The 23,001-nt window shown below is 37.4% G+C and overlaps 1 non-coding gene and 1 pseudogene across 1 annotated transcript; one reads left to right on the top strand and one right to left on the bottom strand.

Annotated features, from left to right (window-relative positions):
• Window positions 1–3,520: 3,520 nt before the first annotated feature.
• On the bottom strand, window positions 3,521–3,627 carry LOC145096578 (small nucleolar RNA R71). The gene has a single exon (XR_013703953.1). It is a non-coding gene; the product is annotated as a small nucleolar RNA R71 (small nucleolar RNA).
• Window positions 3,628–17,522: 13,895 nt separating this feature from the next.
• On the top strand, window positions 17,523–18,474 carry LOC145095506 (1-aminocyclopropane-1-carboxylate oxidase homolog 1 pseudogene; annotated as a pseudogene).
• Window positions 18,475–23,001: the final 4,527 nt, after the last annotated feature.

The raw sequence follows: 23,001 nt of genomic DNA, 5'->3' as shown, positions 1-23,001 counted from the left end.
ACCATAAGAGTTTGAAGTATTTGATGGATCGGCCCAACCTAAATATGCGTCAGAGAAGGTGGTTGGATGTGGTCAACGATTATGATTGTGAGATCCTATACCACCCAGGCAAGGCTAATGTGGTAGCCGATGCGTTGAGCCGCAGGGCGGAGAGCACTCCACTGTGGGATGTATGTTTGAGATTGACCATGATAGCTCCGGTATTGGACGCCATTCGTGGGGCACAGGCTGAGGCTGTGCAACCTGAGATGTAGAAGAGGGAACGGGTTGTTGGTTTGGTTTCAGAGTTCGTTACCGATGGTCGGGGGCTTATGACATTTCAAGGGTGTATCTGGGTACCGTTTGTGGGAGGAACGCATACCACTTTGATGGAGGAGGCTCATCGGTCGAAATTTTCGATCCATCCGGGGGCCACTAAGATGTATTTGGATTTGAGAAAAGAGTATTGGTGGCCCTGTATGAAGAGGGATGTTGCGTGGCTTGTTGAGAGGTGCTTGACCTGCCGTAGGGTTAAGGCCGAGCATCAGAGGCCGCATGGCAAGTTGCAGCCATTGGAGGTTCCCGAGTGGAAGTGGGAACAGATCACTATGGATTTCATCACCAAATTGCCGAGGACTACTAGAGGAGTTGACGCAATTTGGGTGATTGTGGACAAGTTGACGAAGAGCGCTCACTTCCTTGCCATCAGTGAGAGTTCTTCAGCAGAGAAATTGGCGGAGGTGTATGTGAGGGAAGTGGTGTCTCGGCATGGGGTGCCGATCTCGATTGTTTCGGACCGTGATGTGCGCTTCACTTCCAGATTCTGGAAGAAATTTCATGAGGAGTTGGGTACTAGACTGCATTTTAGTACCGCATATCATCCCCAGTCAGACGGTCAGAGTGAGCGGACGATTCAGACGCTTGAGGACATGCTCCGGGCGTGTGTGTTGGATTTCGGGGGTAGCTGGGATGCGTATTTACCCTTGGCAGAGTTTTCCTACAACAACAGCCATCATTCGAGCATTGGTATGCCACCCTTTGAGCTGTTGTATGGGAGGAGGTGTCGGACCCCTATTTGTTGGGGAGAGGTCGGTCAGCGGGTGATGGGCAGTACAGAGATCGTGCTTTAGACGACAGAGCAGATTCAGCAGGTCAGACAGAGGTTGTTGACCGCTCAGAGCCGACAGAAGAGTTATGCAGACAGGCGCCGGTCCGAGCTTGAGTTTCAGGTCGGCGACTTTGTTCTCCTGAAGGTCTCTCCTTGGAAAGGAGTGATTCGATTCAGGAAGAGGGGCAAGTTAGGGCCCCGGTATATTGGTCCATTCCGTGTGATCGCGAGGGTAGGCCGAGTCGCCTATCATTTGGATTTGCCAGCAGAGTTGGGGCAGATTCATGACACTTTTCATGTGTCGCAGTTGAGGAAGTGTATAGTCGATGAGTCGGCAGTGGTTCCATTAGAGGATATTCAGGTGGATGCTAGCCTGAATTATGCCGAGAGACCAGTGGCCATCAGAGATCGGAAAAACAAGGTTTTGAGGAACAAGGAAGTACCCCTGGTGTTGGTTCAGTGGCAGCATCGGAGGGGATCGGAGATGACCTGGGAGCCAGAGTGAGATGCGTGAGCAGCATCTGGAGCTATTTGCAGAGCGAGACTTCGAGGGCGAACTCTAGTTCTAGTGGCGAGAATTGTAACAGCCCGGATCTCCAGGTATCTTTTATGCTTATATTTTTGGAGTTTTGTGAGGGGACTCGGTGAGTTGGAGCTCAAACTCGCCGAGTAGGATCGCGGTTCAGAACGCGGGTTCGCGCCCGGACTCGACGAGTCCAAGGAATGGACTCGGCGAGTCCTCGCTGTTTAATGAAACCCTAAATTCCCGGTCCTAAGCCTTATTTAAAGGACCTTATGGCCCTTCATTGCGGCTACCTGGGTCTTCAGAGCACCAAAGCAGCTGAGGGATTCGTGTGAGTGAGATAAGAGGCTATTGTTCACCAAATTTGTGTGTTTTTGCAAGAAAGGACGAGGAAAGTCAAGCTAGAAGATTTGGGGAACTGGGATCTTCTTTCATTTCATCTGAGGAGGCTTCTTGAGGTATCATTCAGAGCTCATTTCCGTATTTTTGTTGATTTGGTCAAATATAGGGTTTCCTCATGCCTTATTTGCTTTGTATTGGAAGTGTGAGAGGTCCCATGGGGTTATGGTGCTTAGATCTGGACCTTAGTAGGTCCAGAGAGTCCCTAATGTCATGCTTTATGTCCTCCCTTTTGGGTTGGAGGCTAGGGTTGCCATTTTAGAGGTTATTTCTCCAAAAAGAGCCTTGTAGGTGTTGTATGGTAACCAAGATATGGACTTTACGTGATGAATAAGCTTAGGAGGGCCAGATCTATGAGTGGATGGTGCGGATCTGACCTTAGAAACTAGTTTGAGCTGATGCATGGCATGGACTCGCCGAGTCTGAAGAACAGACTCGGCGAGTAGCATGAAGATTGTCCTTAACCACTCAGCGAGTGGTCCTGACGAGTTAAGGGTCGACTCAGTGAGTCAGGGAGAGTTAGTGAGGGTTGACAGTTGGACTGAGTCGAGCTGGGACTCACCGAGTTGTTCTTGAGACTCGGCGAGTCGAGTCGTGGTAGCCCCGCGATTCATGCGAGGTGGAACCCGTCGAGTCAGGGGAGTACTTGACGTGTCAAAAGATAATCCTAGAGAGTTGGTGAATATGTATAGACTCTCCGAGTCGCACTAGTGCACTCGCCGAGTCCAGTCAAAGTTGACCGTTGACCGTTGACCAGAGTTGACTTGATAGGGGTAGTCAGCCTTAGTGGTAAAAGTGTTAATTAAGAGATATATGATGTTATAGGAGGATTATAGCTCAGAGGATCGAGCACGAGTGATTTCCAGGATTCGCGAGTTATCGAGATACACGAGGTGAGTCTTCTCACTATACTTTACCTTGAGTAGGTAATCAGAGTTATGTGTCAGAGTATGTGTATGTTATGTGTATGCTATGTGTTGTACTGCATGATGTCTATGTGATTTATGTTGTGCATGTTTATAGAGTTGGAACCGGAAGGTTCCCAGAGTTAGAACCTGAGGCTTCACAGAGCTTGGGTGCACGGACCCATAGAGTTATAGCCTCGAGTGGCTAATATATGTTTATGTGGTATTTTGGGGAACTCACTAAGCTTTGTGCTTACAGTGTTAGTGTTGTTGTTTCAGGTACTAGCGATGACCGTGGGAAGGCGTCGGTTTGATCTGTACACATGCATGGGATTTTTGATATATTTATGATCTTGGGATTTTGTATGATGTGAATTGGGATTTGAACTTAATGTTTTTATGAAAGTTTAATGAGAAATGTTTTTATAATTTGCGAAAAATTATTTTGAAAATTCACGGTGTTACAGTACTACTCAGGATGCTTCTGGTAACATTTATTGGAGATGCAAACCATGATTGAAGTCATTTGCAAATGGAACAATTAGAACCTAGACCAACCTTCATGAAGCATTCATTGAGAAATTTATTCCTCCTTTAAAGATAGCCAAACTCAAAAAGAAGATTGCTAGCTTCCAACAAAATGATGGCAATTCCTTATATGAAGCTTGGGAGAGATACAAAGGATTTCTTAGGAATTGTCCTCAACATGATCTAAATGCTCAACAAGAAGTGTCTATTTTCTATGATGGTATAAACATAACCATGAGGCAACTTCTTGATTCTCAAGGACCAATGATGAAAAAGGATATAGCTACCACTAAAGCTTTAATATAAGAGTTTGCAAAGCATTCACATGAATAACACAATCCATGTGAAGACATTACAAGAGGCAAAGTAGGCGGAGATGGAGGAATTGAGAACTTGGTTGCTATGATGGAGAAACTAGAGAATATGGACCGAAGAATGACAAAGATGAATCAATCTATACACGCAATACAAGTGGGACGTGATAATTACAATGGGCCGTATTTGACTAAGGATTGTAGGTTGGATGAGAATGGGAATCGGAAAGCTCAAGTATGTTACTTGAGTGGAGATAAATATGATGAAGACTGGAGGAAGACTAAGAAGGAATGGTTTCCTTATGACGAATACAAGAAGGCTAAGGAAGAAAAGTTTAGGCAAACCCGTTGAGGCTTGTATCCAAAAGAACAACCACTGGTCGAAAACAAATATGAGTTCGAGTAGATGCTTACACGCTTTGCATCCGTGTTTTTGAGAAAAGACATGATGTGACTGATGCTACGATAAGAAACCAACAAGATGTGATAACAAACATTGAAACTCAATTGGGTCAATTGACCAAAATCGTAAATGAGCGGTTATCTCTTGGGTTAGCCCGCTTCTCTCTTTTAGGAGGAGGGAGACGACTTTGCTAATTCTTTATCAGTATGCTTAGGAAGCAAGGTTTTTAGGGCCTGGAAGGAAGGGGAGCTCTTCTTGGACTAGGAGGGGAAGGGATGGTTGTATGGCATCTATGAAAGCATTGACAACATTTCTCCTTCGATATTGCGAAGGCAAGACGCTATATTGGCTTAGGTTTAGTTGGTACAAAATCAAGTTCAAAATGGATAGGAGAAATTTGATTGACTGATGGTACAATGTACTTTTGTACAAAGTCACTTCTCAATTCGTATTTGGTATACGAAAGTGCGGAAGGCAATCCCTTCTATCCACCTACAAATCTTGATCCAAAACCACAATCTCACGTTATAGAAATATACATTGCAACTCCGCTTCCTTATCCCACTCGGTCCATGTGAAACCCACTGAAGCCGGAGCAGAAAAAGTTTATGGAACAAGTGCTATCTCCCTTGATCAATGCCCCATTCTTCAAATCCATGGCTAAACTTCCAAAATTTTCTGAAGATGTAATGATAGATCGGAAGGAGTTGGAAAAAGCATCCACCATCGTGCTAAATGAACTATATTCTGCAGATTCAGGCCGGTTAACCTTACCTTGTGAATTCAGCAATTCCACTATTATAAATGCTATAGCTGATTCAGGAGAGAGCATTAATTTAATTTCTTATTCCTTTTACACGAAGATTGGGTTGCCAAAATTGAAGAGCATTAGAAGACAAGGACCTTCCCATAATTTTGGGACGACCATTTTTTATCCCTATGCGAGCCCTTCTTGACATCCGTGACTCTAAGCTTACACTTACAATGGAAAATGAAGAAATAAATTTGGGATGAACCAATGAGAAAGTCAAAGCCAATCTATGAATGAAATAGATGATTTAGATGGGGTAATGGAGAACAAGTAAAATGAGAAGGAGTTAATGAGTTAGAAGAAATAGAGAAAATGATGGAGGATGAGATAAAAGTGTAGAAGATACCACAAAATCAAAAGGATGTTAAGACCACAAAACCTCAAGCTTCAATTCCAATGACCTTTGAAGTATTCGTGTTCACTACACCAAAGGTAGGAAATGAAGGAAACTTTTTTGATGGGGAACTGAGTAACGGGGAGATGGAATAAGACATCAAAGATCCGATCATTGAGAATATGGAAGTAGAAAAGGAAAAGAAGGTAAAGATAGATGGACAAAGAAAAGGATTGAAACGTAAACACAAGGAAAGCGCCAACAAAAAGAAGAAGGAAAACACGAAGAAGGCATATATAAGGAGAGTTAAGTCTTACAAAAGAAGGTGGAAGGAACAAAATGAGAAGAGGGACCCCGACTCCCAACTGCAAAAACGTAAAATAGAAAGGATTCTAGCTCAAGAATCCTCATAGAGAAGCGTTTATCGAGAGGCAACCCGACATTCTATAGATTTTTCATTTTCTTTTAGTTTTTATTTTTAGTTTTTGTTTTCTTTTATAAATTTTTATTTTCATTTAACCAAATGATGATGTGTTTTTCCAAGTTCTAATTCCCATTTTGTAGTATTAAAAGAAGTGAAAGCAACAAAGGAGCTTAATTGGAAGAAGCCGAGAGGTGTTCAAAGATTGCAATCAAGAGCCACATCTTTCAATAAGTGTGGGGTGCTTGTCATTATTGAAACAGTTAGTGGATAGTTCAAGAGATAATGAAGATTTAAATTTTTTTTTGCATTTGTGTCATGAAGTGAAGAATTTCCAAAAGAAATTGGAGCATAAACTACTTTCAAAACCTCCCAGTAACCACGATGTGGCCATCACTATGCCACGTCGTGGCATTTGTTATTTTCGTGATCAGACTCTATCAAACTCACCTCCACAATGTGGCATATGCTTCCCATGTCGTGGCCTAATTCAGCACACTTTTCGAAGATGGTTCTTTAGGATATATTTATCAGGCACATTCACAAGCAGAGGGTTCGGTTTCCATATATTAATGAGATGTTCAAGCTTTCGAACCACAAATGAATTTCAATCTCGCCACTTCTATCCCAAGGGAGTCTGTTCCAGTTTCTCCCTCTTTACTTTTATCTTCTTTAATTATGTTAAGCTTGCAATAGGAACATTGCATAAATTAAGTGTGTGGTAGGGGGTCGAATTTAGGAATGGAAGCAAGTTGATTTAAAAGATAAAAATGACTAGGATTAAAAAAAATTAAAACTATAAAGACTTGAAATAACGGTCTAATTTTGAAATCTAGTTAAAAATTGTTATATTTTTGTGTTGAGACCTAGTTTGCTAGTGTTTTTTGGGACAATCCAATGCGATCTTTGATGCTTAATTGAGCCGATATATGTTCTAGTGTATTTGTGGCTTCCAAAGTCGCCACCACACCACGGAAAATTAAGATGATTCCAAAGAAGAAGAAAGATTAGAAGAAATGCAAGGATTCAAATATACCTACCCACCTCCCAAAAGGCGCATCCTATCACACACCACGGACTCCCAACAGTCAAGGGTGATAACAGATTGTCTGTCTGGTCAGAGGAACCTAAATCCATCCATTCGTCTCCTCAAAGAGAAGACGTCTCAAAAGTTAAGGGGTTAAGTTCACTTCCATAGCCACTCCCTCTCAAAAGGGTGATGGAAACACTTCATCCACTCATCCCCAAAAAGACACTTCCTTAGGTAAAAATTCTTGTTATTCATAAGATAATATCTTATTCTTTTCTGGACACACTGCACTTATGAAGCCTTTGCATTGGATACAACTTATGCTGCCAAAACTATGGATATATCCATAAGAAATCATTTCCAGACTATCATAAAAACCATTTTGCGAGTGTAGCTAGATATAGACCTCGGTATCTATCTACGCTTGAAGAAAGTTCTAAGGAATGGTTGGTCGGTGTGTGTATGTGTTCAAAATTAACCAACATATTATGACAGACAAATTTTCCTCTGATCCATCTAACATGGTAAAGTCTCCTGATCTTTCAGGAACTTCGGATAGATCTAAAGTCATTGCTACCAAAATTTAACGGGAGGAGTTAAGAGAGAAAGAGGAAAAAGAAAGACAAAGCATTGAAAAAACAGTTGGACTATAGAGGAAAGCTCTACGCGATCTGATGGAGAGTAATGAAAATCGAAGGAAGGAACTGGAAGCTGCTGAAAGAAAAGTTCTAGAAGAAAAACTAAAAGAAGAACAAGAAAGCAACATAATCAAATCCCTAACAGAACAACTACTGAAGAATCAAGCCTTAGGAGCTCCTCCATCACCACCAAAGACTTCTACCACCTTGAAGACATCATCAGAAACATTAATAGGAAGGAAGCTCATCTCAAGGGATAATGCTTTTGGAGATGATTCTGATGAATATGTCTCAGAATCCATCAGAGTAGTGACCAATATATTTGTCAAGCCTCGCCCTCCACCCAATACCGCTACGTCACAAAAGCCTCCAATAGAACTAAATGTGTCTTCATCAAATTCCACCAATCTTCCTTCAAAAGAACATAAGTACATAGTTGGTTCTGTACATTCTTCAGTTAACATCAAGATTCTTGAAGCTAAAGTAGATCTTCTCTTAGAACATCTTGCCAATCCACCCTCGGCTCTAATTCCTCCAGTAGCTTCACCAACAACCGCATAAGATCTTAAAAAAAGCTCTTCATAAGGTTCTTTCTGAATCCTCTGTTCAGGCAGATTCTCGCCTCAGGCGTCTTGAAGATTTCTAAACCTCCATCACTACTACTCTCAATAATCTCTCCAAGGAACTTTAAGATCACAAAGCTTCTGTTAAAACTACTTTGGAAACTGTCTTTGAAACTATGGGAAAAAAACACAGTGCTAAGATCGAGAGACTTCGCCGAGATCTCCATCAATATAATAACAACACTTTGGTCGTGACAAGTGTCTGCTCCAAACTCTCTAATGACATCCCGCTTATGACAAAGTGGCCATGTGAAGAATCTCAAAAACCAAATGAATATATATGAAATATTGGTGTCTTCCTTGATACTGTTGAGATCAACACAGGTGTTGATGCTCTTTCGAAGAACGTCACTCAATCCTTCCTCAAATTGTTCTCCAAGCTTGATGAACTTAAATCTGAGCTCATGAACGAGGTTGGGCCTTCATTCACGAAATGGGGAGAAGAACCTCATAAAGAACCCCATGAATCTCCTAAGGATGTTGATGAGAAGAAGATACCCGAAGGAGCTGTTGTTCTCTCCTTATATGATGATGAGAACACTTCTAAGAAGCCTCCCACTCCATCAGCTTCTCCTAAAGATATCAGTCCTCTGAAGTCTCCTCCAAGAAAAACATGTCACAACTAGGAATTCTAATGCTTTTGTAAACATTAACAATGATGACATTTGTGACTAAAACTTGAAAACATGCATGATGTTTATTCAATGACAACAAAATTCCATCAAACACTCTATGCAAACACTTCAAATGGTCAACAAAATATTGGAAACCGTAAAAATCCCTGTTTAAGTTCATTATGGACTAGGATTTCCTTATTGGGCCTAATGGGCCAATAAGCTTCCAATTTTACTATTTTGTGCTTAGGACCCTTAAATGGGCCCTAATTGCACCCACTTTCCTAAAAATTAACATTTTGGGCCATAATGAATCTAAAATGAAATGATTTACCCTAATGGGCCTTATTGGGCCATAACTAACCTAATTTGATTATTATGGGCCATAAAACCTATTCTTTTAAGTTAATTGGGCTGTGAGACACCCTAGAGGCACAATGGGCCAAAAAATTTTATTTGAGCCTCATAAATTCGAGCATGGGCCCAAAATGACTCCTTTCCCTCTCTTATAGCCCAACTAGGGCTAATGAGAAAAAAAATAAAAGAAAAATGTGGAGTTATGGGAGGAAGACACATCATTTTTACATCTTGGATATCCATGCTAGATTTCTCTCCTCCCCATGCATCCATCACTTCATCTATTTCTCTTCCCTTCTCCTTCTTCTTCTTGGCCGTAAGCCTCAAACACACACACACATTACACCAAAGTCTCTCCAAACATCTCTAAATCATCCTCCTTCTTCCTCCAAAAATTCTCAAGGTTTTGCTTGTGTCTCAAGAGGATTTTTACAATATAATCATCACTTTTGGTAAGTCCTTACAAATCCAAGCTTCATAACTTCACTCTCTTGTTAGATCATTCTTTTAAACAAAGTTTTTGGTGTCCATACTCCTAGAAATCTTCCTAAATTCGAGATCTACATCAAAGGTGTACTAAGACCAAAAATTCTTCCACTTCTTCTTCAAAACCAAAAAAACAAAGCAAAGGTGAGTTCATACCCCTTGTTTTTGGTTTTTACATGATTTATGGGGGAGAATACAAGTAAAATGTTTAGATCCATGTGTTTTTGTATGATATGTGTGATTTCTTGAATTTATTTGATGAATATGTGTTAGAAACTTGATCTATTCGAGATTCTTAACCTTGTTAAGGAAATATGTGACCTAATATATCTTATACATATTATTATCAAGGCAAAAGTATTATACAAGTTCAAACTAAGTAAAACAAAACACAAATTCTATTTATGAACCATTTTTGACAAATAAGCAAAAGATAGAGGAAATGATGTCATTTACGGTTTTTATAAGGGTCAAAAGGGTCAAATCACTTGAAATATGAGTTATTATGAAAATCATAGTTTTTAAAGGACTAAAAGTGTAAATTTTAGCCTAATGGGCTAAAGTTTGGGTTTTTCGGCTTTTAGGCCCAATTTGCGAAAAATATGAAACTTAAGGGACTAAAATTGAAAGTTTATCAAAATATGAGTTAAAAACATAAATAAAAAAATTTCAGGGGCTGAAATGTCTTTCTTACCAAATAGGACTAAAAATGCAAAGTTTTTGGATTTGGGGCTAAAATTGTAAAAATTGCGCAAATTTAGACTACAAGTGTAAGTCTTTTTAAATAAAGGGTTGAAACTGTCCATAACCTTATTTTGGGCTGAAAACATGTTTTAAATGAGTGTTTGGGCCGAAAATGTCAAGAAACATAATCTAAGGACCTAAAATGTCATTTTTCATAAAAAGGGGTAAAATTTTGTCCTTCTTACTAGAAAAGGGGCTGAATTGGTCAAACAATTATTTCTGGGTCAATTATGTTAATATTAAAATAATTGGGTCAAAATACATAATTTTAATAACTTATGGATTTAAATAGAAAAATATATATTTTTTTTTATGAATCTAAATATCGTTATAAAACAATTTGGCGAATGTGGCGACTTTTCGATTTAAAAAATTCTTGTGAAACAAACCTTACGACATTAATACTATACAAAACAAGTAAATATTATATCGGTTGGGCTTTAATACTTCTAATCATGCTTATTGGGCCTTCGTGACTCATTAACATGACTATTGGGCCTAACATAAATGATACATGTTTATTGGGCTTCCGATGGCCCAATTACTTGTCTAATGGACCCTCAATGGCTTTAAATGGTATTGGGCCTTAGTGGCCCATTGGCATTGCTAGTATGGTCCAAATCAATTATATGCTTAACGGGTTGACGTATCCATCACATACTCGTCAGTCTGTAATAACATACATGATTAGTGGGCCATAGTTGTCCTTTGTTGTGTTTGTTAGGCTTTATTCATATTCATGTAAACATCAAACAGGTTGTAACCAATGCTATTCAAATTCATGAGGTAATAATAGGGATTTAATGAGAATTATCGGTTGGCACCAATAAGTGTTGGTCGTAGCCTATAGTTATAACCAGAGTCTCCTAGAGGGAGGGCGAGAGTTTGTGTATAGATCTATACGGGGGTGACTCCCCCACACCTGAGTTGTTCGCTACAGTTAGACTCGTCCAGTCTAGGGTGACAAAATCTTAATTCAAAACCGGTGTTTGTAAAAATGCCAAGACAGGCGAAATAGTCATTATTATGCATGGTTATAACGACTCACATAGAGATCCATTACCATATCATCATTCATGGGAAATCATATCCATACACTATGAAGATGCAAAGTGATTTATACAATAATACAAAACTACCATACTATTTAAATTGGAAAACATCGGGTTTTCCGGGGAACGACATTATTCACTTCTACATACAACAACTACAATACAATGAACAATTATGAAAGTCATTCCTTACATGTTTTGAAATCACATACATATATACTTATGGGATCATCACATCTTTTTCGTAAACAGCTTTTGTTACAAAAAATATCGGATTTTCTAGGTTTTACAAACAATACAAACCAATTTATGTCAAACATGCTTATGAACTCACCAACATTATATATGTTGACCGTTTTCAAAACAACTTGTATTCTCAGGTAACAGATAAGCTGAAGAAAGTTACCAGGTATTAGGATGTTATGTTTTGTGACTCTCAAACAATTTATGCTACAGATATGTAATATTTAAACAATATACTTGATGTGAACAATGGCAGTTGTACTATGTAATGTTGGTGATAAATGTGTTGTTCATGTATATTCATTGTGATGATATTTCAATTGATAGTCACACTAGCCCTCGGACGTTTCCGCCGTCTGGTTCGGGGGTGTGACAAAACACCATCTCCAAAATCACATCTTAAAGAAACCTCTCCCAAAGATCTTGGAAAGTAATTAAATGAAGAAGAAGTTGTTCCTCCATCTAAACCCATCTTCAAAATAGATGATGAAGATGAAGAGACTAAAATACAAAATAAGCTAAAACAAGAACACCCAGATCATTTGGTCGTTGCAATCCTTCAAGAACAACTCAACAATGAGAAAATCTTTCATTCTTCTCCTTCTGAAGATATTATATTGGATCCCTTGTTCCTTCCCTGGAAATCTTTGATCAAAGTAATTGAAGACAGTGATATTGCTCCTTATGAATCCTTTGATGCTCCTTTAATCTATGAATATGAATGGGACCTCCCTATCTCTCCAAATGGAAACTTATTTCCCATTTTCCCTCCTCTGACTTCCTTCAAGTCAAACAATGAACCTCTATATGATGAAAGGAAGAGGTTGTAGAACTTTTATGCTAAACATCAGCAGAAAATCTATGGCATGGAATGGTTAAAAATAGTTATTATCAAGGTCAAAAGCTTCAAATCTCGTTCATTTAAAGGAGCTTCCTATTACTCCTATGACCTTTAAAGATCAAATGATCAAGAATACTATCTCATAGAAGCTGACCTCCCCATTGCAAACCCTGCTGACCTTTTGTGCATTGCCAATGAGCTAAATCAAAGGATCCTTTCAAAAAAGACTACCAGAAATGCTCTTATTCCAATCAGAACCTATCTCCAATGAATTACCCTCAAAATAGCATTTTTTGACTCTAAGATAAACTCTTTGGTCCTTCTTGATCGTTTTATGGAGATGGATCCAAGTCTCGAAGGAATTGAAGAAAAGGAATTGGGAGTTACTGATACTCTTGAATTAGGAACCATTTACTGGATTGAAGGTTCATAAGAGAGACAAAATTTTCAATTAAGTCAAAAACATCATTGTTCAAATTTGTTTCTGAAAAGCCTCATGAAAGTTGCCCTTGAAACCCCGGAAGCCTCTGTTGAATTCAAAATGCAAGTTATAAAGCAGATTGAATGGATGTTTGACGTTCAAAGGTTTTTCAAAACGGTAGTTGATTTCCCCAAGGGGTTTGTTGGATTAGTGTCTAAGTCTATAACTATTTTGGTATGAACTTGACCCGATGGTGCATGGTCCTTTTGGGTTGCCTTCACCAAAGCAACTTGATAGGATGAATTATGGAGAGAGAAGATTAATTATGATTTATTAATATATTATGAGAATAATATATTAAAGGAGAAATCATATTGTTTAATTAATATTTGTCAAGAATTAATTGATAATTAATTTTGTGGCTAAAAGAGATTAATTAAACTTACGGGACTGGGACTGTAATTATAAGATAATTGCATTTGGGCTATGGATTACCTTGGAATAATAGGTTGGACGAATTCTATGGGGAAACCCATTAGAAATCGTCCAAGGGTTATTCTAAAAGGGTCCATGGGCTGCTTAGGGCTTAAGCAGTCAGATTAGGGTTTCCTAGTTGAAAACCCTAATAGCCTACATGTATATATAGTACCCTTAAGCCCCAAAAACGTGGCTAAGAGTTCCACTAGGGTTTCTGGACGTGTTGGGCAGCCTCCTCTCTCCTTATTCTTCATCCTCTTGCTCTTGGTGTTTGTGAGCCATTAGAGGAGTGACAGTTGTGACTCTAAGCTTTCTAAAGTCATTACAAGGAGGATATGTGATTGTTATTGCTATATAACAATCAAAGGTAATTCTCTAAACCCTAATTTCAGTTTATAATATGTTAGATCTAAGATTGTAAGTCTTGGATACATTGCATGTACAATAGAGAAACCTAGATCCAAGCATTAGGGTTTGCATGAGCACATAGGATGTTCTTTTGGCTAAAACCCATCAGTGGTATCAGATCCTTGATTGGTTTCAGTTGTATGTGATGCTATGTTGAATTATTAACTGAAAATCGAATTTTGGCCTTCTGTTCGAACTGACTCGGCGAGTCACTACATGGACTCGGCGAGTCTGCCCTACTCGGCGAGTTCCAATGTGTGACTCGGCGAGTCGGAGCGTCAAACAGAGGGAATTTTGGATTTTATTGTTGTTTTGCTTAAGGATAATTACCATATTTGTTTTAAACTTATAAAATACGATTTTTAATGTTTCTAAAAGATTATCCTTGCCAAAACACAAGATAATTACCAATTGATTAGATGATAACTTCCTTATATGATTAAAGATTGATTATTTGTATTAATTGGGTAACTTATCTTGCAAGAAATTGAAATTAGGTCAAATATAGATAATGATAAAATTAATTGTTTAATTTCTATTATTTGTTATTTGATCCTTGTGTTGTGAAAAAGTTTCATTTGTGCCCATGTAAGTTTTATGGTTTAAATTTGAACTTAAAGGTTTTGTTTTGAAATTTAAATAGTTGAAACCCTAATGTTTTGAAATGTTTCAAAACTTGCCCTCAAGTTTTGGAATTTAAAAGTTGATTAAAAGTTTAATTTAGAAATGTTAATTTCTAAAACCCTAGTATTGTTTTAAAAAGTTCAAATCACACCCTTATGGTTTTATTAATTAATTAAAGAGTATAATTATTAAATTTGACCACCTAGTATTTTAAAAGTGTAAAATACACCTTATACTATATATAACATTAAAAGTCTAATATAAATGTATGAGTAAAAGTCAGTCTTACCGTTAGTAGGCCTCATTCACGAAGCTTGTCTATAATGGGTGTTTAAGGAAATTGCCTATAAAATGGTGATTGAATGGGTATCCACTCTTACCCACCGCACTCTTGACTAGTGGATGGTCGTTATCCGAACGGGTAGGATAGGATAGAAACCTTCCATTATAAGTATAATAAAGTACAAAAGTAACTAAAAGCTTTTACAAATTCCCAATCTTGGTTACGTGAATTGATGTAATTCCATGAAATTACACTTTGTGCCCTTGCAAAGACGTTAGTGGAGCGTGTGTGGTTAACCGGCACACTAAATGGTTCTAAGCAAAGGTATCAAAGGGTGACTCAATGTTTGTCATAGTTCGGTGGAGCGTGTGTGGTTAACCGGCACATCGAATAGGTGACTGTAACATGTGGGGGTACCATGTAAGTCTGCATGGTTATTCACACCCGTTTTGTGATCCTCGGTATCCCAGTCACAAACTAGAGGGGCATATCGAGATTTAAACATGCCATTGAAAAGTTCAATGAATCTCAAAAGATCTAGGAATTTTCAATAGATTTAAAACTTAAATTTCTTTTTCATTTTTCATGGTGGAAATTAGTGAATCGTCATTCACTTACCTTCAAATATTATGCAACTAGATTACGGCATCCCTTTTCTAGGTTGTAGAGTATTGTGTTGGGTCCTCGCCTTAATATCTCATTTGGTTGATTTATTAAGGACTCAATCAATCAACTAATTTGAATTTAATTTTTCTCCCGTTTTGTAGATGTCAAAGTATGACAACTATGGTCTTCCCAAATCCCGTGGAACAAGTTTTTCACATGAAGATGATATTCCACGATTCGATCGAGGAACACGAGATCATGCTTCACTTCCTCCACCTCCTCCTATTATTCTCCCTAACCCACAAGTTCAAAAGATTGAAAATTTCAAACTCACTCAAGCCCTTTTGGCAAGTAAACATGAAGAAGGAAAGTCAGTGTGTGCACACATCCTAGAGATGAAGTCACACATTGATAGGTTAAGAATGTTGGGATCTGTTGTATGTGAGGAACTGGCTGTTGACTGGGTTCTTCAGTCACTTCCTAACTCATATAGTGAGTTCGTAAGAGAGTACTATATGATGAACCATGACGTAACCCTCATTGATCTCACCTATATGCTTATTGTTGTTGAATCAGCAATGATTTGGCACACTGGAAAAGCAAAGTTGATTGGTGGATCTGCCTTCTAGACCTTTATGGATACAGGCAACGAAAGGCATGCCATGATCGAAGGGTTTGATCATAAGAGAAAGGCAAAGTCAAAAGTAGTTCCATGTGCTGTTCCAAAAGAGTCAATTTGCTTTTATTGCCAAGTGAAGGGGGATTGGAGACGAAGCTGCCCTATTTACCTAAGAGATCTAAGAGATGGGAGAGTCAAAACGTGTGGCTCTGCTTTAGGTAAAATCCATTAACTAACTCTTTTAAGTTCCTATTCTAGATTCTTGATACATGATGTGATAAGATTACAATTGATGTTTTGTAGGATTGAAGAAAGGAAAGGAAACTTAAGGGAAGAAGTGAGCAGAATCTAATCGTGAAGAAATGGATTTCGATCGTATTGCTTGAAGATTGGATTCTTGAGCTACTACTTAGATTTAGAATAGATTGTTAAGAAATATGTATTAACATAGCTTTTCATTGAATTGCATTGTAAGGACAAATTTTTCCGCAATAAAATAGATTTTGATTTTACATTTATCCTTGCAATGGCGTGCAAAAATTGATGTTTGAATGTTTCTGTTATTAGAAATAATTGATTTGTTTCTTAATTATGTTATTTGTGGAAATGTCAAGAATTTACCAAATAGGGAAAGTTTCTTATCTCCCAAGTTTCAATTGGACAGAAACTTGGAATCATACAACTTGGTTGCATGATGAATGAGAAATTTCATATTTGGAAATTAGACTAATTCGTTGACAAAGTGTCAAGTGAAGGACTAGGAGATCGAGTACACAAATTTGTGTGTTGATCAAGTCCACCACAAGAGTAACAAAGATATTCGTCATGATTTACTAAGGTTAAGTATGATTATACTTATAAGATTAAGTGTAATTCCACAACAAGAAAAAGACCCTTTTACGACGCGCAAACTATGACACTCACTGATTTATGTTACGCAAAAGAGAGTGACAATAAAAAAGTGTTATCTCTTCAAAAAAAATTAAGGATTTACGTCACGCATTATTAAGTGCCCTTAAATATGTGTCTCAAGAAAAGAAATTAAAAACACGGATGCTGCTTTATTTTAAAGGCGCGCCCTCTATACCTGTCGCTTTATAATTTTAATGAAAACGCGCGTTTAGTAGACGGGGAAACGAAATCCTCAAAATTTTGAAAACCCTTCTTCTACCTTCTTTCTATCTTTCATCTTCTCCCCTCTCCCTCCTTCTCTCTCATCTCCGGTCCGCTTCTCCGCCACTCCTGAACTCCTTATAAATCTCATCATACATCTTGTCCCCTCCTTAATACCTCGCGGGAATCTAAAAATTAGAAAACCCGGTCCTCAAAAAGTCTAAGAAACTAGGGTTTTTTCATCCCTCAAAGAACGACCCACATCCTACATAGATCAATATCTATTGCTTCATTTCTCACATGAAATCGAACACTTTACATTCATAGGGCCACAATTGCAAGGATCCTCAGACACATTTCTGGAGAATACCTTCGCATATATAACACGATCATCTTCACGAAAATGGCTGCCACCATTGCTTGAGTCAGCTCAAGCTACCATCGACAATCGGAGCTCAAAGCTTTCGACCAAAAAAAACAGGCGTCAAAGGCCTCGTCGATGCCTGAATTCGGAAAATCCCTCCCATCTTCTTCCACCCACGGGACACCACTCCCAAAATATCCACCGCTGCTGTCAAGATTCCGGTCATATACCTTCAATCGACCCATAGAGCATCGATGGTGGAGATGATTCGTGAAGCCGCCACGAACCTAGGTATTTTTCAGGTGGTGAATCATGGGATTCCTGTGAGTCTTATGGATGAGGCGGTTCCAGCAGTTCGTAGATTTCACGAACAAGATGAAGAGGTGAAGAAAGGGTTTTACACGAGGGATCTTTCAAGTACACTAGTGTATAACAGCAATTACGATCTGTATAGTTCCCCCGCCTTGAACTGGAGAGACACCTTCTTTTCATTTATGGCTCCGTCACCTCCGTCGCCTGAGGAATTACCGGAGGTTTGCAGAGACATTCAAATCGAGTACTCAAATCAATTCACGAAATTCGAAGGCGTACTTTTCAGATTATTCTCAGAGGCATTGGGGTTGAACGTGAATCACCGGAGGTTTGCAGGGACATTCAAATCGATTAGGGTTTTTTTTCATACATCTGGTTCGAGATCAATTTCTCCATTTCCCTCTCTCTCCCTCTCTATCTCTATCTCTCCCTCTCTCTCAAAATATCAAACAATTTCTCAATTTCTCCTAGGTTTCCATCTTTCATCTTGTTTTCATCTGTGACTCCTTGATTGCCTCCTTCTCTCCTCAGCGTTTCATTTGCCACCATCTGAGAAATTTTTACTTTTCTTGTTCCCTTCAATTTCAGTTTTAGCTTAAGTGATGTACAATTCGTTAACTGGTGCTATTTCATGCAACTTGATATGCTACAAGAAGAGAATGACAACGTCCTTGAGAAGGTGGGTTCTAATTATGTTATTCTTTGTTTATATATATATATATATATATATATATATATATATATATATATGGTCTTCATTGTTGAATTTATATTGTGCAGCTCAGGTTTGCTGAAGAAAGTTGTCAGGATGCAGAGATGAGGGTTAAGGATCTTGAGAAGCAGGTGCTCACCCATATTCTTCTTATTCAATATCTATCATATATTGGGACCTAAAATGTTACATACTTTCTATTCCCACTGAAATAATAAATATAATCTAATCTAATCATTTCACTATTTTGAACTTAAGAGTTATATGACACTTATATCCCAATTTGTTATTTAAATCTGAGCCCATTCTTTTATTCACTTCACTAGCTATTAGTTTTTCTTTTCCATTTTCAACTGTTTTTTTTGGAGATCCGTGTGAGTTATAATTGGAATCTGGAGATCTTTTTGTGTGTAGGTTGGAGGCTCGCTGAAGTGAGGGTGATTTGGTAAATTTGGGAAATGATGGTTCTTGTAAGGTGGAATCTTTTTCGATTTGGAATGTTGAGGTCTCGTTGTGGGTTCTTGCAGGCATACTAAAATGATATGAAATAAACTCATTAATTGTTTTTTCATAAAGTAAAATTACTCATAAGAAGTAAACTATAACTTTGTAATTTATTTGCTCTAATATAAGAGTTTAAGAGCATCTGGATTTACCTTTTTGGTAGTTTAGTTGCTTCTTCACATCTTAAAAGCTCTACATACAACCCAGCTGAAGCTATAAGTTCATCATGTGTCCCGATCTCCATTAACTGACCTTTATGCATCACAGCTATAAAATCAGCATTTTTAATTAACGAAATCCTTCTAGCAATTATAATGGTTGAACAACCCAACATTAACAAATCCAAATCCTCTTGAATAGATCTTTCAGCTTCAAAATCAAGTCCACCTGTCACCTCATCAAGAAGAAGAATACAAGGATTCGAAAGCACTGCCCTTGCAACCGAAAGTCTTATCTTATGTTCTTCTGTTAAAGATAAACCAGCCCTACCTACCTGAAAGCAACACATGTTTTCTCATTAGGTTAAAAGGGTAAAATTGTAATTTCGTATACTCTTTTGGTTTTTAGTTACCTATGTATCGTATCCTTTTTCAAGTGAGCTGATGAATGTATGTGCATGAGCTGTTTTAGCTGCATCTTTAATTTGAAGTGATGTGGCATCTCTCCCATAGGCGATATTGTCCCTGATACTTAAGCTTAGTAATGTAGGCTCTTGAGTGACTAAACCAATTTGGCTCATTATCCATTCCAGTTTCAGGTTCTTAATGTTCACTCCATCTAGAAGAACTTCCCCTGAAAAAGAAAACAATAAATAAAAAGAATATAACGAAAACAATAGACGATTAGGGAGTTAAACTGCAAAATGGTGATATTTCATTAATCCAAAGAAATAGTGTGAAGATAGAAAGAAGTAACATATTACATACCTAATGTAGGATCATAAAACCTTTCCATAAGTGGAATAATGCTTGTTGATTCTGCTGGTTAGTATTCTTGGAAAGCATCAAACTAGATTGTAGAAGATTCATGTCCTGATTACATGTTGAAGGTATATTCCATTATTGCTACTCCTCTTGGTTATAATTAATGTTGTTGGTATAGGGGATATTCCTTTTTTCCATTAAGAACTGTATTTCCATGATGGTTATTAATTACAATAAAACTTCTATATACATAAATTGTCTAACTTTTTAAAGGATGTTAAAAGGGTTAAAAAGAACATCCTGTCCCTATACATTAATCACTTTTTTTGTAGGTTGTTTGACTGCAACATGTGATTATATGTTCTAACTCGGGTAAAAACCTTTATGAACTAGTTTAATTGCTTTTATTATCAGAGAACTTTTGATTTCCTTTAAAAATCAATTGGTCATAAACCACATAGGTTACCAGTTTTTTGTTATTGTTGAGTAACTAACTTGAAGGAGAAATATTGACAGCAATGAAGAGACTTCAAGGGATGGGTGTCTCGTTCATCTTTCTTGATCTTAGAGATAATCTTGGTGGATTAGTGCAAGTAAACTTGCATAAATCTAATGAATTTTTATTTGTAAATCATTTGGTTGTATTGTTCTTTCTTTTAGGAGTGCTCATTGTTCGGTTTGAAACCGTGAAACCGGACATCGGTTTGGTTTCACGGTTTGTATTTCTATTTACGGTTTGGCTCGTGGTTTCAAACTTTCGAAACCGTAATCAACGGTTTGGCTTGCGGTTTCAAAAGTTTTAAACTGTATAAAAACCGGACCAGACCGTGTATTTATATATATATATATATATATATATATATATATATATATATATATATAATTTTTCTTATATGTTTTTGTATATAGTTTTATTATATATAAAAATAATAAAATTCAAAAACCCACATATCTTATGATTCATGACTTGAGAATAAGAGCAATTAAGTGTTGTGTTATTTTTAATGTTAAAAATTTGGTATATACATGGAATAGTGAGCACTAATATTACCATATTATGTGTTCAATTTTTTTTCATTAAAGTAGTGATAAGAGTCTAATCGGTGATAGTTTGAATAGGTTGCTACTGCACTACATGACAACTGTTGAGCCATTATTGTTGGTGAAAATACCTATGGAAAGGTTTGTATAACATTGTTATCAATTAAAAATAATGAAATGTTATTGTGGGTTCTTTTTATTCATTAATTAATCTGGATAAATTTCTTGATTATTACTTCGGGATCACAAATCTCACTTCTCAACATTACCACCATACTACAATCATGTTGTTGCATCTGGTCATGCCCCTCGCCCTTATATGTGGGGTCCTCAACAAGTATAACTGTTGGATTAGTGTCTAAGTCCATAACTATTTTGGTATGTACTTGACCCGATGGTGCATGGTCCTTTTGGGTTGCCTTCACCATAGCAACTTGATTGGAGAAATAAATAAAGAGAGAGGTTATTATGATTTATTAATATGTTATAAGAATAATATATTAAAGGAGAAATCATAATTGTTTAATTAATACTGGTCAATAATTAATTAAGAATTAATTTTGTGATCAAATGTAATTAATTAAACTAGAGGGGCTGAATTGTAATTATGTGATAGTTACAAAATATGGTAATGGTTATAATAAATATTAGTTGAACGAATTCAAGGAGATAAGGATCCTTGAAATCATCCAAAGGATAAAAGATAAGGGTTTTCAAGGCTTATCTTATGGTTGCTTGGTGGGCAAGCAACTAGATAAGGATAAGGACTGAAACCTAATCTCTACACCTATATAAATAACCCTAAGGCCATAAGAATTCGTCCATGCCTTGTCTAGGGTTCCTAGAAACGAATTTTATGCCTCTTCCCTCTCTCTCTTGCTTCTCCATTTGCTCTTGGTGTTTGTGAACCATTAGAGGAGTGACACTTGTGACTCTAAGCCTTCCAAAGTCAATACAAGGAGATTTGGGATTGTTATTGCTACATAACAATCAAGGTAATATTATAAACCTATTCTTATGTTAATATGATTACTTATATGCTAGAATTAGGGTTTCTTTATGTGTTCATAATGTTGTGTATCTAATAGTGAAAACATAGATCCAATTCTAGGGTTACATGCACACATAGGATTGTTTGTACAAATCCCATCAATAACATGCAAACAATTATCTTCATTCATTCAGATTTATCAGGTTGACCTTTCTGTTGACTTTTTTGTACTTGCAAAATCACAAAATCAGCATATGATGCCACCATATGCTGCTTTCTATCCACATGGAGGTGTTTATGCAGATCCTGTAGTTCTTCTTGTAAGTCTTCTTGACCTTTCTAAGATCATCTTGTAAGTATTTTATGAAGGTGGAAACAATATTGATGGGAACTCACACAGGTGGAAACAATAGCTCCTTTATAAAACAATGGGGAGATTGAAGGAACGAGTGAAGGAATTGATGGGAATACAATTGAGGTAATAAACCTTTATGTCATCAGCTGAAGTTGAGAAGGCTGAGCCACAAATGATGGCTAAAACTAAGGTAAACTGAGACAGAGCTCTATTTTTAACTTTGTTTTACTAACTTTCTGTTTTTATAACATCATGTATCTTATAAAAGTTTAATCTTTATCTGGTTGGTTGATTAGTTGAGCAGCGGGCAAATACCAACAGATGTGACTGAGCAAAGAAAAAAGCAAGAGATGTCTGGTGCAGAAGATGGGCTTATGTGTGTATATTTAGTGTTGTAAGACTGTTGGTAACAGTATATGCCCTCCTGTTACCAATCTGCAAGAAGTGAAGTATAAACCAACTTTACATATAAATATTTACAAGCTCATTCTATTTATAAACAAGATGATATTTTATCAGTTGTGTTTTTATGTGTACACCTACCGATACATGAGATTTATCTTTTCTGTCACTTATTTTGGATTCAGGTTTGATGCAAACCTAAGACCAGAGACTAAGGTTATGATAGATCAATGACAGGTCCCCTAGAGAGCATAAACCACAAGAAAAAGTAAGACAATAAAGAGATATTATTGGGAGACACGACATCATCTTCTTTCAAGAGGAAAAAAATTTACAAATTTTTTGTCCAATACTCATGGTAAGACCTCTGTCGCCTATTTTTGTTAGATCTCAATGACTATAAGCTTCTATATTCTTATCCAAAGCACATGTCTTTATGGCCTTTCTCGTATGCTTATCTTCAAAAAGATCTTCAGTTTTACAGTTTCTTATC

This window comes from Lactuca serriola, chromosome 3 (genome assembly GCF_051521515.1).
Source record: "Lactuca serriola cultivar US96UC23 chromosome 3, Lser_US96UC23_V15, whole genome shotgun sequence".
Classification (NCBI taxonomy): Eukaryota; Viridiplantae; Streptophyta; class Magnoliopsida; order Asterales; family Asteraceae; genus Lactuca; species Lactuca serriola.
The sequence above is the reverse complement of the archived record's forward strand: the minus strand, read 5'-3'. Positions and strand labels throughout refer to the sequence as shown.